At 37.1% G+C, this 17,157-nt stretch overlaps 1 protein-coding gene and 1 long non-coding RNA gene across 3 annotated transcripts in view; one reads left to right on the top strand and one right to left on the bottom strand.

Moving 5' to 3' along the window:
- Positions 1 to 17,157, top strand: part of LOC127976795 (mitochondrial basic amino acids transporter-like) — a 289,596-nt gene that overhangs the window by 182,780 nt on the left and 89,659 nt on the right. The window lies entirely within an intron of this gene.
- On the bottom strand, positions 8,439 to 16,399 carry LOC127976800 (uncharacterized). The gene is made up of 3 exons (XR_008157929.1): positions 16,042 to 16,399; positions 11,257 to 11,681; positions 8,439 to 8,675 (listed from the first exon to the last, which is right to left on the bottom strand). It is a non-coding gene; the product is annotated as an uncharacterized LOC127976800 (long non-coding RNA).

Raw genomic sequence — 17,157 nt, 5'->3', positions numbered from 1 at the left:
CCTACATGTTCAATTCCCGGACTTTTACTTTCACTTTTAAATCGGTTAAAAATACAAATAAATACTTAGATTTAATTCACACTGACAAGCTAAACCAACATATCTGATTATTACCGGTTCAGGGCTCATGGATAAATTATTTCTGGCCAGAGATACGTGAGAAATAGGAGAGATGAATCACCGCTGTGATCACGAGCGTCTGGAGTAAAGAGCTCAGAAAAAACGAATTTATTCCTGTTTTAAAGCTTTTAAAAATAAATTATTACAGCGATATCACACAATCAACCAATTAGAACACACCAAGAGCTAAATTCAGATGTTTTTGAACTGTTTGTGTGAAAATGAATTATTTGCGGCTGCCTATCTGAAATCACGCCTCCGATCAGCGCGTACAGTGTCGAGCTCAAAACAAACGAATTTATTCTTGTTTAAGAGCTTTTTTAAATAAAATATTACCACAAATGCACACAATAAACCCATTGTAACACTACAAGAGCTAAATGCAGGTGTTTGTGACCCGTTTAAGTGTGCAAGACTATTTGAAAGCGCGACTGGCAGAATAACATATATCTCTCGAGCTGCAGGATTCTGCCTTTCGTCGTACGAACGAACACATCACGGACAAGATTATTTCAAAATACATAATAGCTTGGCGACTATAAACGAAAAAAGCCACGTGAACATAAACTGTTGAGAAATAAATCTGAAATGGATCTACTGGATTTTAATATTAAGTGACCGCATATACCAGCTGCTTCTGTCTTCAATTTTGATCCATATAAAAAATGAAACTCATTCATCTTGGCTGCTTTTTTTAATGTGTGTACGTATTTATTTATTTATTTATTTATTTATTATTTTGCTCTAACAAGAATTAATCTATATTTAATTAAATCAATTACATTTTATTTTACATTTGATTTGTCCATTTCTGCATCTAAACGCCTAAAAACCTAAAACATGCTCTATTATACTATTGTTAGCAATTTCTTTATCGTCCAATTTATCTGGTGTACACTTTTATTTTCATAATAAACTTGTTTGTTAGATTATACACAGTTACAGTGGTCTATAATAAATATTGACAGGTTTTATTCAAGCTGTTTAGAATGATTGCAGTAGGCAAATGTTTTGAAATGTAAATAAAATAAAAAAAAATTAAATAAATAAATAAATAAAAAACATTGGAAAAGAATAACTGTTGTACATTTTTATACATTTTGTGTAATTTCATAGTTTATGCATTATAGTTATAAAAACAAATAAATTTAGCCACTCACATAAAATCTTATAGGCCTTATCCTTTTCTGACAGTTTTAGGAATTTTTAAAAATCCTAAAAAACCTTATTTGTGCTGCAAATAATAATTTCAAACTCAAACAGTAAATATTCAGTTCATGCTTTATAAAGCCTTGTCCCAATATTAATAGTCAGTAGTAAGCAGTTTATAAATACAGCTATAAAAAGCTTGTTCTTGGGTTATAAGCACATTTATTAAAAAGGAGAGTAAAGGGTCAGTTATCTTCCTATGAAAAAAAAAAAAAAAAAAAAAAAAACAACAACACAGATTGATACAGAACTCAGAAATTTTATTGTGGATTTATGATAAAATCAGCCTGTAAATGAATTCATACTCCTCCAAGAAGACACAAGTTCACAGCAAACTTTTTTAACATGAAGCTAATATACTGAAGATGTTAAATTGCGAATGGGTTTAGAATAGCTTAAATGGTGTGGCCATAGCGATTTATTAAAGTAACATAAAAAAATACAATCGTTATTTTACTATATCTTTAAAATTTTTCATTCCAACTCTTCATAATTTTTTATATACGTAGAAGTCATCATTTGAAGGAAGCACAGTAAGTTTCATAGCTTTATCATTTTCAAGAGCCAGCATAAAATTAAAACTATCATAACTTATAAATCAAGCTTGCAATTCTTAGTTCCAATAATGACCACCAGATGGAGCTATAGGATTACTTTTAAATAATTATTGTAAAACAAGTATGATTTAAATCATTTATAGAAATCTTTCAAAGAAAAATAATATGTATTTTATGTATTTTACTGATAAAATGACCCTCACTTAATTAGAATAACAAGCTGAAGTATTGTGAACTGTATATTAAGAATAATTCTTTATAAGCTTTATGGACAGATACGTACGACTCTTGAAGGTTCAGCACCACATCCTCTTTTACCACTGTTTAAAGAATTTATCTTACAGAACAGGTGTGAATGAATTTTGGATAGCTTGAATGATTTTGCGTGGTGATTTTTTGAAATAACAGTAAAAAAGTAACCAGTAAATGTCTTTTATTTTTTTAAAGTGCAGCTTCTAAACACTTCAAAAAAATGTACACATAGCAGACAAGTCATTCTGAGGAAATATGCATAGTTCCATGACTATACAACATTATATGGATGATAGAAAATTAAAAAACTATCATACATCTGATGTCACTCTGTCCCTCTGTCACTGTGGTTAATGTGTGTGTGTGTGTGTGTGTGTTTGTGTGTGTGTTAAGTGAATTAGGTGTGAAACTATCAGGGAGCATTTAGTCTCCAGCGCCAACATTTTACAGAACTGCCACTTTCCTGGAGTCTCAGAATTACAATATGCCAGGTTCTGAGAGATCTAAGATTCCAAAAAATTATTTAATTAGAATACTATGAAGTATTGTGAAATACTATATATATTAAGACTTTATATATAGGCTTAATTAACAGATTAGAGTGACTCGTGAAGGACCAGCACCACCTCCTCTTGTCCGATGGTTTGAGGAATATATCTTCCAGAATCCAGGATTAAGATTTAGGAGCTCATTTTTATTCCACCTCCTTTCCTGAAAGTCTGTCTTGCAGAATTGACTAAAAATTAATCTTCACATTAATTCCTAATTATTTTGCAATTCTTTTTGTCAGTTCTTCTTGACCTGTTTTTCTCTTCCAGCTTTCCTGGACTATTGTATAGCACTCATAAATGATTAAATAAAAAATAATGGTAGTTATTAAGATTGATATGGTTTGGAATTGGTAAAATGTGCTTGGAAAAAAATCACAATAAAACAATGTTTTAATGTTTTATTTGGAATATTAACTGACATGAATGAATGCTATATAAATATTGTTCATGTTAACATAATGTTTATAAATGAAATCTTATTGTAAAGTGTTACTAAAGTTATATATATATATATATATATATATATATATATTGTTCTGTGAATGTGATTTTAAAGTCTAGATGATTCGGATTAACCCTTTAACTGCCATATCATTTAAAACCTCACTGCCAGAGGGATATTGTGAATGCATGTGCCCGCTGGGCACAGTTTACCTGATGCCACCGGGGTGGCGATGGCATTGGTGGCTTGAGCCCGCCATCGCTGCTTGCAGCTATATTTATTATTATTATTTATTATTATTATTTTTCTTCAAGGTTTCGGGGGCTTTTGGGGCCCTTAACATGCTTAAAAAGTCTTGAAAATTGGCACACACATTGGAACCTGCGGCCATTAGGGCCGGGCAGAGACTGATACACGGGCGTGGCACAGGGGCTCTACAGCGCCCCCTGGAATATGGAGGGCCATATATCATACATACTTGCACGTAGACGTACGAAACTCGGTACACATATAGAACTCATCAATACAAACAACTTTCGTATTGCATATCATAGGCTCCGCCCAACAGGAAGTTGGCTATTTGGGGTTTATTATTCATATTTGTCGTCAAAGTTGTGGGGGCTTTTGGAGTCCTTAACATACTCAAAAACTCTTGAAAGTTTGCGCACAATTTGGAATCTGTGGCCTTTAGGAGCCTGCAGAGGCTGGGACACGGGCGTGGCACAGGGGCTCTACAGCGCCCCCTGGAACACAGTCATAAATGTTGATGTATAGCTCACACATACTTGCACGTATTAATATGAAACTCAGTACACATATAGATCTCATCGTGCCGAACAACTTGCGTATTGCATGTCATAGGCTCCGCCCAACAGGAAGTCAGCTATTTAGAGTTATGTAAAAAGCGCATGCTCTGGAATTTGAAATACTTGTCATAGGTTTTTTACTCGATTGCCGCCAAACTCGGTCAACATGATCTCAAGACATTGGGGATGAAAAATTGCCAGGGGATTTTTGATATCTCAAACGGTTTGCTCGTGGTGAGGCGTTGAAATTATGGCGAGAAATGAGAAACAGGAAGTGTCTAATACCATCCACATACATTTCCTGATTTTAATCAAACTTCATCAGATTATTCATTGTATGATGTCGATCGCATATATGTGACTATTAGGAGTCAAAGTTATAGCGCCACCAACTGGCAGCAGGAAGTGTGTCATTTTCAAAATGCTTTGAATTCAGCATCTTATTTTTACTCGATTTGCTTCAAACTTCATCAGAATAATGTTAAAACACAGCCTATATTAATCTGCTAGGGGGATATTGATATCTAAAAATATTGTTGCCGTGGCAACATGTCAAACTGGAATACTTCTCAGGTGATTTTGAGGCATATAACATGCTTAGAATTTCATCAAACTCAGAACACATATCAGTATTAGTGACAGCTAGACACTGGCAAAATTTCATAAGAGGGCGTGGAAGAGGCACTCTATAGCGCCACCTTTTGTCAAAAGTGGGGGGGTTAGTTTTAGCTACAGACACCAAACTCAGTACAAAAATTGTTCTTATCAAGACGGACAACTTTCTAATTCACAGTCATCAGCTACGACCAACAGGAAGTCGGCTATTTTGATTTGAATGTGGATTGTTTTTTACATTTAGCTGTGAATTAATGCATACTGCTCAGAGGAGAGTAACACTATACACACCAAACTTGGTGTACATGTTGAAAAAACATTGAGGAACTTAAATTGTGAATGGGTTTTGGATAGCTTGGATGGTTTTGTCGTGGGGATTTTTTAAAATGACAATAAAGATGGAATTATTAATTTTCCTGCATTTTTAAATTCCAAACACTTCAAAACCTTTTTTCATACAGAAAAAAAGTAAATATGCATAGTTTCATGACTTTACAACACTGTATGGATAACAGAAAATTAAAAAACTGTCAGACATCTCATATCACTCTGTCCCTCTGTTTGAGTGTGTGTGCTTAGACTTCCATTGTCTGAGAGAAATAGCGCCCCTACAGGTGCAGTTACCGGAATAAAAAAGGGAGGAGACTGTCTTTTGGTTTCGATTTTAAATCGGTTAAAATACAAATAAATACTTGGATTTAATTCACACTGACAAGCTAAACCAACATATATGATTATTATAAGGTCAGGGCTCATTAATAATTGATGTGTGGTCAGTGATACGTGAGAAACACGAGAGATGAATCACCGCTCTGAGCAGGAGCGTGTGGAATGATGAGCTCAGAAAAAAACGAGTTTATTCTTGTTTTATAGCTATTAAAAATAAAGTATTGCAGCGATATCACACAATTCACCAATTAGAGCACACCAAGAGCTAAATTAAGATGTTTTTGAACTGTTTGTGTGAAAATGAAATATTCGCGGCTGCCTATATGAAATCACTGCCTCCGATCAGCGCGCACAGTGTCACAAGTTCAAAACAAACGAATTTATTCTTGTTTAAGAGCTTTTCAAAATAAATTATTGCCATAAATGCACACAATACATCCATTATAACACTACACGAGCTAAATGCAGGTGTTTGTGACCCGTTTAAGTGCGCAAGACTATTTGAAAGCGCGACTGGCAGAATAACATTTCTCTCTCGAGCTGCAGGATTCTGCCTTTCGTCGTAAGAACGAACACATCACGGACAAGATTATTTCAAAATACATAATAGCTTGGCTAATATAAACGAAAACAGCCACGTGAACATAAACTGTTGAGAAATAAATCTGAAGTGGATCTACTGGATTTTAATATTAAGTGACCGCATATACCAGCTGCTTCTGTCTTCAATTTTAATCTATATAAAAAATTAAACTCATTCATCTTGGCTGCTTTTTTAATGTGTGTACGTATTTATTTATTATTTTGCTCTAACAAGACTTAATCTATATTTAATTAAATCAATTACATTTGATTTTACATTTGATTTGTCCATTTCTGCATCTAAACGCCTAAAAACCTAAAACATGCTCTATTATACTATTGTTAGCAATTTCTTTATCGTCCAATTTATCTGGTGTACACACTTTATTTTCATAATAAACTCGTTTGTTAGATTATACACAGTTATAGTGGTCTATAATAAATATTGACAGGTTTTATTCAAGCTGTTTAGAATGATTGCAGTAGGCTAATTTTTAAAAATGTAAATCCCAAAAAAAAAAAAAAAATGTAAATAAATAAAAAACATTGGAAAAGAATAACTTGTACTTTTTTATACATTTTGTATAGTTTCATAGTTTATGCATTATAGTTATAAAAACAAACAAATTTAGCCACTCACATAGAAATCTTAGGCCTTATCCTTTTCTGACAGTTTTAGGGATTTTTAAAAATCCTAAAAAACCTTATTTGTGCTGCAAATAATAATTTCAAACTAATTTGATACTGACCTCTGACATCCTGTGACATGATATTTATTTGAATTTACATAATCTCATGGATGTAACAGTAAATATGTTCAGCTCACAGATCAAGACTAAGCTGTAATGTAAGCAGAACTTTCACAAATGCTTTTAGGTCAATAAAATCATTACAAAACACTTACAAATCATTTAAGGGATTTGATAACACTGTAAAATAATGTCTAATTTGTTAACATTAGCAAATGCATTGATAACACTTTATAATAACTGCACTCATTAGTAAATAGTCAGTTCATGCTTCATAAAGCCTTGTCCCAATATTAATAGTCAGTAGTAAGCAGTTTATAAATACAGCTATAAATAGCTCATTTATTAAAAAGGAGAGTAAAGGGTCAGTTATCTTCCTATGAAAAATAAAAAAATAAAAATAAACAAACAACAACACTGATTGATACAGAACTCAGAAATGTTATTGTGGATTTATGATAAACTCAGCCTGTAAATGAATTCATTCTCCTCTAAGAAGACATAAGTAGTTCACACCAAACTTTTTTAACATGAAGCCATATACTGAAGATGTTAAATTGCGAATGGGTTTAGGATACCTTAAATGGTGTGGCCATAGAGATTTATTAAAGTAACATAAAAAAATACCATAGTTATTTTACTATATCTTTAAAATTTTTAATTCCAACTCTTCATAATTTTTTATATACCTAGAAGTCATCATTTGAAGGAAGCACATTAAGTTTCATAGCTTTATCATTTTCAAGAGCCAGCATAAAATTAAAACTATCATAACATATAAATCAAGCTGGCAATTCTTAGTACCAATAATGGCCACCAGATGGAGATATAGGATCACTTTTAAATAATTATTGTAGAAACAAGTATGATTTAAATCATTTATAGAAATCTTACAAAGAAAAATAATATGAATTTTATGTATTTTACTGATAAAATGACCCTCACTTAATTAGAACAACATGCTGAAGTATTGTGAACTGTATATTAAGAATAATTCTTTATAGGCTTTATGGACAGATAAGTTTTGAGTGACTCTTGAAAGATCAGCACCACATCCTCTTTTACCACTGTTTAAAGAATGTATCTTACAGTACAGGTGCGGATGAATTTTGAATAGCTTGAATGGTTTTGTCGTGGTGATTTTTTGAAATAATAGTAAAAAAGGAACCAGTAAATGTCTTTTAATTTTTTTAAAGTGCAGCTTCTAAACACTTCAAAAAAATTTACACATGGAAGACCAGTCATTCTGAGGAAATATGCATAGTTTCATGACTATACAACACTATATTGATGATAGAAAATTAAAAAACTATCATATATCTGATGTCACTCTGTCCCTCTCTCACTGTGGGTAATGTGTGTGTGTGTGTGTGTGTGTTAACTGAATTAGGTGTGAAACTATCAGGGAGCATTTAGTCTCCATCGCCAACATTTTACAGAACTGCCACTTTCCTGGAGTCTCAGAATTACAATTTGTCAGGTTCTGAGAGATCTAAGATTCCAAAAAAAATATTTAATTAGAATATCATGAAGTATTGTGAAATACTATACATTAAGACTTTATATATAGGCTTTATGAACAGATTAGAGTGACTCGTGAAGGACCAGCACCACCTCCTCTTGTCCGATGGTTTAAGGAATATATCTTCCAGAATCCGGGATTAATATATATATATATATGGGATATATATATATATATATATATATATATATATATATATATATATATATATATATATATAAATGTGATTTTAATGTCTAGATGATTCGGATTAACCCTTTAACTGCCGTATCCTTTAAAACCTCACTGCCAGAGGGATATTGTGAATGCATGTGCCCGCTGGGCACAGTTTACCTGATGCCACCGGGGTGGCGATGGCATTGGTGGCTTGAGCCCGCCATCGCTGCTTGCAGCTATATTTATTATTATTCTTCTTCTTCTTCTCCCGAATGAATCGCATTTTTGAGGGCTTTAACATGCTCAAAAAGTCATGAAACTTTGCACACGCGTCAAACCTGGTGAAAATTTTCGTCTGATATAGGATTCAGAAGAGGGTGTGGCAAAATGGCTCGACAGCGCCACCTATACCAAGGAAATCAACAGCCTTCCAGCTATGTTTCACCTACATGCACGAAAATTGGCACACATATGTAACACACCAATACCTACAAAAAAGACTCTTGGAGCGAAATTCTAAACCCAACAGGAAGTCGGTTATTTTTAATATTATGAGCATATTTTGTGTAATTTTGGTCATTTCCATGTGTTGTATTTTAACGAACTCCTCCTAGAGAGTTCTTCAAATCAACACCAAATTTGGTATGCCTAATCTAAAGGCCTTTGCGATGTTAAATTGCGAAGATCTTGAGTTTTCGTTGAAGGGCGTGTCCGTGGCGGCCTGGCGAATTTCGATGATTCGCCATGAAAAATGAAGTTGCTATAACTCACACATACAATGTCCAATCTGCCCCAAACTTCACATGTTTGATGAGACTCCGAACCTGAACAGATTGACATGCCCATATTCAGTTATAGTCATAGCGCCACCTATTGGCAACAGGAAGTGACATATTTTACGCTGCGACGAACTACTCCTAGAAATTTTATGACATCAATGTCTTTTTTGTGGTCAGTCTAATCTAAAGGCCTGTGCGATGTTCAGTTGTGAAGATCTTGAGTTTTCGTTAAAAGGCTTGCTCATGGCGCCGCGACGAAGTTCGATGTCTCGCCATGGGAATAAAAGATGTTATAACTCAGGCATAAAATGTCCGATCTTCCCCAAACTTCACACGTGTGATAAGAGTCCTGGCCTGAACAGATCTGCAGGCCAATATCCCACCGGGTATGGCAGAATGGCTCGATAGCGCCACCTATACACTTTCAACGGAGTCTGCCTCAAGCTATGTCTCACGTACATGTACAAAAATTGGTACACACATGTAACACTCCAATACCTACAAAAAAGTCTCTTGGTACGAAATCCGGATCCCAACAGGAAGTCGGTTATTTTGAATTTTCCCTTCAAAATTGGTGTTGTTTTTGCCATTTTCAAGGGTTGTACTTTAAAGAACTCCTCCTAGAGATTTATTCAGATCAACACCAAACTTGGTCAGTGTAATCTAAAGCCCTTTGCGATAATAAATTGCGAAGGACTTGAGGTTTCGTTAAAGGGCGGGTCCATGGCGGCCTGACAAATTTCGATGTTTCGCCATGAAAAAGGAAGTTGCTGTAACTCAGACATACAATGTCCAATCTGCCCCAAACTTCACATGTTGGATAAGACTCTTGTCCTGAACAGATCTACATGCCAATATTCAGTTATAGTCATAGCGCCACCTATTGGCAACAGGAAGTTACATATTTTACACTGCGACAAACTACTCCTAGAAATTTTATGACATCAATGTCTTTTTTGTGGTCAGTCTAATCTAAAGACCTGTGTGATGTTTAGTTGTGAAGATCTTGAGTTTTTGTTAAAAGGTGTGTCCATGGCGCCGTGATGAAGTTCGATGTCTCGCAATGGGAATAAAACATGTTATAACTCAGGCATAAAATGTCCGATCTTGCCCAAACTTCACTTGTGTGATAAGGGTCCTGGCCTAAACAGATCTGAAGGCCAATATTCCATCGAGTGTGGCAAAATGGCTCGATAGCGCCACCTATACACTTTCAACGGAGTGCGTATTCACTTTAAACGTAGTGCGCCTCGAGCTATGTTTCACGTACATGTACAAAAATCGGTACACACATGTAACACACCAATATCTATGAAAAAGTCTCTTGGTACGAAATCCGAATCCCAACAGGAAGTCAGTTATTTAGAATTTTCTCTGCAAAATTTGTGTTGTTTTGGCCATTTTCAGGGTTTGTACTTTAACAAACTCCTCCTAGAGATTTATTCAGATCAACACCCAACTTGGTCAGTGTAATCTAAAGCCTTTTGTGATCTTAAATTGCGAAGATCTTGAGGTTTCGTTAAAGGGCGTGTCCATGGCGGACTGACAAATTTCGATGTTTCGCCATGAAATAGGATGTTGTTATAACTCAGGCATAAAATGTCCGATCTTGCCCAAACTTCACTTGTGTGATAAGGGTCCTGCCCTGAACACATCTGAAGGCCAATTTTCCATTATAAGATAGCGCCACCTGCTGGCAACAGGAAGATTGGCACATATATGGAATAAACATTGATATATTCTACTTATATTTATGAGTTTAAACGCATATTCCTCACCGTTCACCTATTAACTAAAGCCACTCACTGCCGGTGAGCCCGGGTGCGAGGGCCCGTTCATCGCTGCTTGCAGCTTTAATTATTATTATTATTATTATTAGGGCCCGAGCACCGATGGTGTGAGGACCCTCTTGTATCTGCTTTGTTTATTATTATTAGGGCCCGAGCACCGAGGTGCGAGGACCCTCTTGTATCTGCTTTGTTTTTTATTAGGGCCCGAGCACCGAGGTGCGAGGACCCTCTTGTATCTGCTTTGTTTTTTATTATTATTATTCTTCTTCTTCTTCTTCTCCCGAATGAATCGCATTTTTGAGGGCTTTAACATGCTCAAAAAGTCATGAAACTTTGCACACGCGTCAAACCTGGTGAAAATTTTCGTCTGATATAGGATTCAGAAGAGGGTGTGGCAAAATGGCTCGACAGCGCCACCTATACCAAGAAAATCAACAGCCTTCCAGCTATGTTTCACGTACATGCACGAAAATTGGCACACATATGTAACACACCAATACCTACAAAAAAGACTCTTGGAGCGAAATTCTAAACCCAACAGGAAGTCGGTTATTTTTAATATTATGAGCATATTTTGTGTAATTTTGGTCATTTCCATGTGTTGTATTTTAACGAACTCCTCCTAGAGAGTTCTTCAAATCAACACCAAATTTGGTATGCCTAATCTAAAGGCCTTTGCGATGTTAAATTGCGAAGATCTTGAGTTTTCGTTGAAGGGCGTGTCCGTGGCGGCCTGGCGAATTTCGATGATTCGCCATGAAAAATGAAGTTGCTATAACTCACACATACAATGTCCAATCTGCCCCAAACTTCACATGTTTGATGAGACTCCGAACCTGAACAGATTGACATGCCCATATTCAGTTATAGTCATAGCGCCACCTATTGGCAACAGGAAGTGACATATTTTACGCTGCGACGAACTACTCCTAGAAATTTTATGACATCAATGTCTTTTTTGTGGTCAGTCTAATCTAAAGGCCTGTGCGATGTTCAGTTGTGAAGATCTTGAGTTTTCGTTAAAAGGCTTGTTCATGGCGCCGCGACGAAGTTCAATGTCTCGCCATGGGAATAAAAGATGTTATAACTCATGCATAAAATGTCCGATCTTCCCCAAACTTCAAATGTGTGATAAGAGTCCTGGACTGAACAGATCTGCAGGCCAATATTCCACCGGGTGTGGCAGAATGGCTCTATAGCGCCACCTATACACTTTCAACGAAGTGCGCCTCGAGCTATGTTTCACGTACATGTACAAAAATTGGTACACACATGTAACACTCCAATACCTACAAAAAAGTCTCTTGGTACGATATCCGGATCCCAACAGGAAGTCGGTTATTTTTAATTTTCCCTTCAAAATTGGTGTTGTTTTTGCCATTTTCAGGGGTTGTACTTTAACGAACTCCTCCTAGAGATTTATTCAGATCAACACCAAACTTGGTCAGTGTAATCTAAAGCCCTTTGCGATAATAAATTGCGAAGGACTTGAGGTTTCGTTAAAGGGCGGGTCCATGGCGGCCTGACAAATTTCGATGTTTCGCCATGAAAAAGGAAGTTGCTGTAACTCAGACATACAATGTCCAATCTGCCCCAAACTTCACATGTTGGATAAGACTCTTGACCTGAACAGATCTACATGCCAATATTCAGTTATAGTCATAGCGCCACCTATTGGCAACAGGAAGTTACATATTTTACACTGCGACAAACTACTCCTAGAAATTTTATGACATCAATGTCTTTTTTGTGGTCAGTCTAATCTAAAGACCTGTGTGATGTTTAGTTGTGAAGATCTTGAGTTTTTGTTAAAAGGTGTGTCCATGGCGCTGTGATGAAGTTCGATGTCTCGCCATGGGGATAAAAGATGTTATAACTCAGGCATAAAATGTCCGATCTGGCCCAAACTTCACTTGTGTGATAAGGGTCCTGGCCTAAACAGATCTGAAGGCGAATATTTCATCGAGTGTGGCAAAATGGCTCGATAGCGCCACCTATACACTTTCAACAGAGTGCGTATACACTTTAAACGGAGTGCGCGTCGAGCTATGTTTCATGTACATGTACAAAAATCGGTACACACATGTAACACACCAATATCTACGAAAAAATCTCTTGGTACGAAATCCGAATCCCAACAGGAAGTCAGTTATTTAGAATTTTCTCTGCAAAATTAGTGTTGTTTTGGCCATTTTCAGGGGTTGGACTTTAACGAACTCCTCCTAGAGATTTATTCAGATCAACACCAAACTTGGTCAGTGTAATCTAAACCCTTTGCGATCTTAGATTGCGAAGATCTTGAGGTTTCGTTAAAGGGCGTGTCCATGGCGGCCTGACAAATTTCGATGTTTCGCCATGAAATAGGATGTTGTTGTAACTCAGGCATAAAATGTCCAATCCTCCCCAAACCTCACATGTTCGACAAAAGTCCTGCCCTGAACACATCTGAAGGCCAATATTCCACTATAATGATAGCGCCACCTACTGGCAACAGGAAGATTGGCACATATTTGGAATAAACATTGATATATTTTACTTATATTTATGAGTTTAAACGCATATTTCTCACCGTTCACCTATTAACTAAAGCCACTCGCTGCTGGTGAGCCCGGGTGCGAGGGCCCGTTCATCGCTGCTTGCAGCTTTAATTAGGGCCCGAGCACCGATGGTGTGAGGACCCTCTTGGAATTGCTCCGTTTATTATTATTATTATTATTATTATTATTATTCTTCTTCTCTAAGATGAATCGCATTTTTGAGGGCCTAAACATGCTCGAAAAGTCATGAAACTTTGCACACACCTCAGAACTGGCGAAAATTTACGTCTGATATGGGTTTCAGAAGTGGGTGTGCCAAAATGGCTCAACAGCGCCACCTATACACGTTCAACGGTGTGCGCCTCGAGCTACGTTTCATGTACATGTATGAAAATCGGTATACACATGTAACTCTCCAATACCTACAAAAAAGTCTCTTGGAGCAAAATCCGAAACCCAACAGGAAGTCGGTTATTTCTAATATTATGAGCAAATTTTGTGTCATTTTTGTCATTTCCATGCGTTGTATTTTAACGAACTCCTCCTAGAGATTAATTCAGATCAACACCAAATTTGGTATGCCTAATCTAAAGGCCTTTGCGATGTTAAATTGCGAAGCTTTTGAGTTTTCGTTGAAGGGCCTGTGTGTGGCGGCCTGGCGAATTTCGATGATTCGCCATGAAAAATGAAGTTGCTATAACTCAGACATACAATGACCAATCTGCCCCAAACTTCACATGTTGGATGAGACTCCTGTCCTGAACAGTTTGACACGACCATATTCAGTTATAGTCATAGCGCCACCTATTGGCAACAGGAAGTGACATATTTTACGCTGCGACAAACTACTCCTAGAAATTTTTGACATCAATGTCTTTTTTGTCGTCAGTCTAATCTAAAGGCCTGTACGATGTTAAATTGAGAAGATCCTGAGTTTTCGTTAAAGGGCGTGTCCATGGCGCCATGTCAAAGTTCGATGTCTCGCCATGGGAGTAGAAGTTGCTGTAACTCAGTCATAAAATATCGGATCTTGCCCAAACTTCAAATGTTTGATAAGAGTCCTGGCCTGAACACATCTGAAGGCCAAAATTCCATCAGGTGTGGCAAAATGGCTCGATAGCGCCACCTACACATTTTCAATGGCGTGCGCCTCGAGCTACATGTCATATACATGTACGAAAATCGGTAAACATATGTAACACACCAATAGCTACAAAAAAGTCTCTTGGTACGAAATCCGAATCCCAACAGGAAGTCGGTTATTTTTAATTTTCCCTGCAAAATTGGTGTTGTTTTTGTCATTTTCAGGGGTTGTATTTTAACGAACTCCTCCTAGAGATTTATTCAGATCAACACCAAACTTGGTCAGTGTAATCTAAAGCCCTTTGCCATTTTAAATTGCGAAGGAATTGAGGTTTCGTTAAAGGGCGTGTCCATGGCGGCCTGACAAATTTCGATGATTCGCCATGAAAAATGATGGTGCTATAACTCACACATACAATGTCCAATCCGCCCCAAACTTCACATTTTTGTTAAGACTCTTCACCTGAACAGATCTACATGCCAATATTCAGTTATAGTCATAGCGCCACCTATTGGCAACTGGAAGTGACATATTTTACACTGTGACAAACTTCTCCTAGAAATTTTATGACATCAATGTCTTTTTTGTGGTCAGTCTAATCTAAAGACCTGTGTGATGTTTAGATGTGAAGATCTTGAATTTTTGTTAAAAGGCATGTCCATGTCGCCATGACGAAGTTCGATGTCTCGCCATGGGAATAAAAGATGTTATAACTCAGGCATAAAATGTCCGATCTTGCCCAAACTTCACATGTGTGATAAGGGTCCTGGCTTGAACACATCTGAAGGCCAATATTCCATTATAACAATAGCGCCACCTGCTGGCGACAGGAAGATTGGCACACATATGGAATAAACTTTGATATATTGCACTTATATTTATGAGTTTAAATGCATATTTTTCAACGTTCACCTTTTTACTAAAGCCACACGATGGCGGTGAGCCCGGGTGCGAGGGCCCGTTCATCGCTGCTTGCAGCTTTAATTATTATTATTCTTCTTCTTCTTCTTCTTCTTCTCCCGAATGAATCGCATTTTTGAGGGCTTTAACATGCTCAAAAAGTCATGAAACTTTGCACACTCGTCAAACCTGGTGAAAATTTTCGTCTGATATAGGATTCAGAAGAGGGTGTGGCAAAATGGCTCGACAGCGCCACCTATACCAAGAAAATCAACAGCCTTCCAGCTATGTTTCACGTACATGCACGAAAATTGGCACACATATGTAACACACCAATACCTACAAAAAAGACTCTTGGAGCGAAATTCTAAACCCAACAGGAAGTCGGTTATTTTTAATATTATGAGCATATTTTGTGTAATTTTGGTCATTTCCATGTGTTGTATTTTAACGAACTCCTCCTAGAGAGTTCTTCAAATCAACACCAAATTTGGTATGCCTAATCTAAAGGCCTTTGCGATGTTAAATTGCGAAGATCCTGACTTTTCGTTGAAGGGCGTGTCCGTGGCGGCCTGGCGAATTTCGATGATTCGCCATGAAAAATGAAGTTGCTATAACTCACACATACAATGACCAATCTGCCCCAAACTTCACATGTTTGATGAGACTCCGAACCTGAACAAATTGACATGCCCATATTCAGTTATAGTCCTAGCGCCACCTATTGGCAACAGGAAGTGACATATTTTATGCTGCGACGAACTACTCCTAGAAATTTTATGACATCAATGTCTTTTTTGTGGTCAGTCTAATCTAAAGGCCTGTGCGATGTTCAGTTGTGAAGATCTTGAGTTTTCGTTAAAAGGCTTGTTCATGGCGCCGCGACGAAGTTCGATGTCTCGCCATGCGAAAAAAAGATGTTATAACTCAGGCATAAAATGTCCGATCTTCCCCAAACTTCACATGTGTGATAAGAGTCCTGGCCTGAACAGATCTGCAGGCCAATATTCCACCGGGTGTGGCAGAATGGCTCTATAGCGCCACCTATACACTTTCAACGGAGTGCGCCTCGAGCTATGTTTCACGTACATGTACAAAAATTGGTACACACATGTAACACTCCAATACCTACAAAAAAGTCTCTTGGTACGAAATCCGGATCCCAACAGGAAGTCGGTTATTTTGAATTTTCCCTTCAAAATTGCTGTTGTTTTTGCCATTTTCAGGGGTTGTACTTTAACGAACTCCTCCTAGAGATTTATTCAGATCAACATCAAACTTGGTCAGTGTAATCTAAAGCCCTTTGCGATAATAAATTGCGAAGGACTTGAGGTTTCGTTAAAGGGCGGGTCCATGGCGGCCTGAAAAATTTCGATGTTTCGCCATGAAAAAGGAAGTTGCTGTAACTCAGACATACAATGTCCAATCTGCCCCAAACTTCACATGTTGGATAAGACTCTTGACCTGAACAGATCTACATGCCAATATTCAGTTATAGTCATAGCGCCACCTATTGGCAACAGGAAGTTACATATTTTACACTGCGACAAACTACTCCTAGAAATTTTATGACATCAATGTCTTTTTTGTGGTCAGTCTAATCTAAAGACCTGTGTGATGTTTAGTTGTGAATATCTTGAGTTTTTGTTAAAAGGTGTGTCCATGGCGCCGTGATGAAGTTCGATGTCTCGCCATGGGAATAAAAGATGTTATAACTCAGGCATAAAATGTCCGATCTTGCCCAAACTTCACTTGTGTGATAAGGGTCCTGGCCTGAACAGATCTGAAGGCCAATATTCCATCGAGTGTGGCAAAATGGCTCAATAGCGCCACCTAT

This window comes from Carassius gibelio, chromosome B17 (genome assembly GCF_023724105.1).
Source record: "Carassius gibelio isolate Cgi1373 ecotype wild population from Czech Republic chromosome B17, carGib1.2-hapl.c, whole genome shotgun sequence".
NCBI classification, from domain to species: domain Eukaryota; kingdom Metazoa; phylum Chordata; class Actinopteri; order Cypriniformes; family Cyprinidae; genus Carassius; species Carassius gibelio.
Note: the sequence above shows the minus strand (reverse complement) of the source record. Positions and strands in the feature narration are given on the sequence as shown.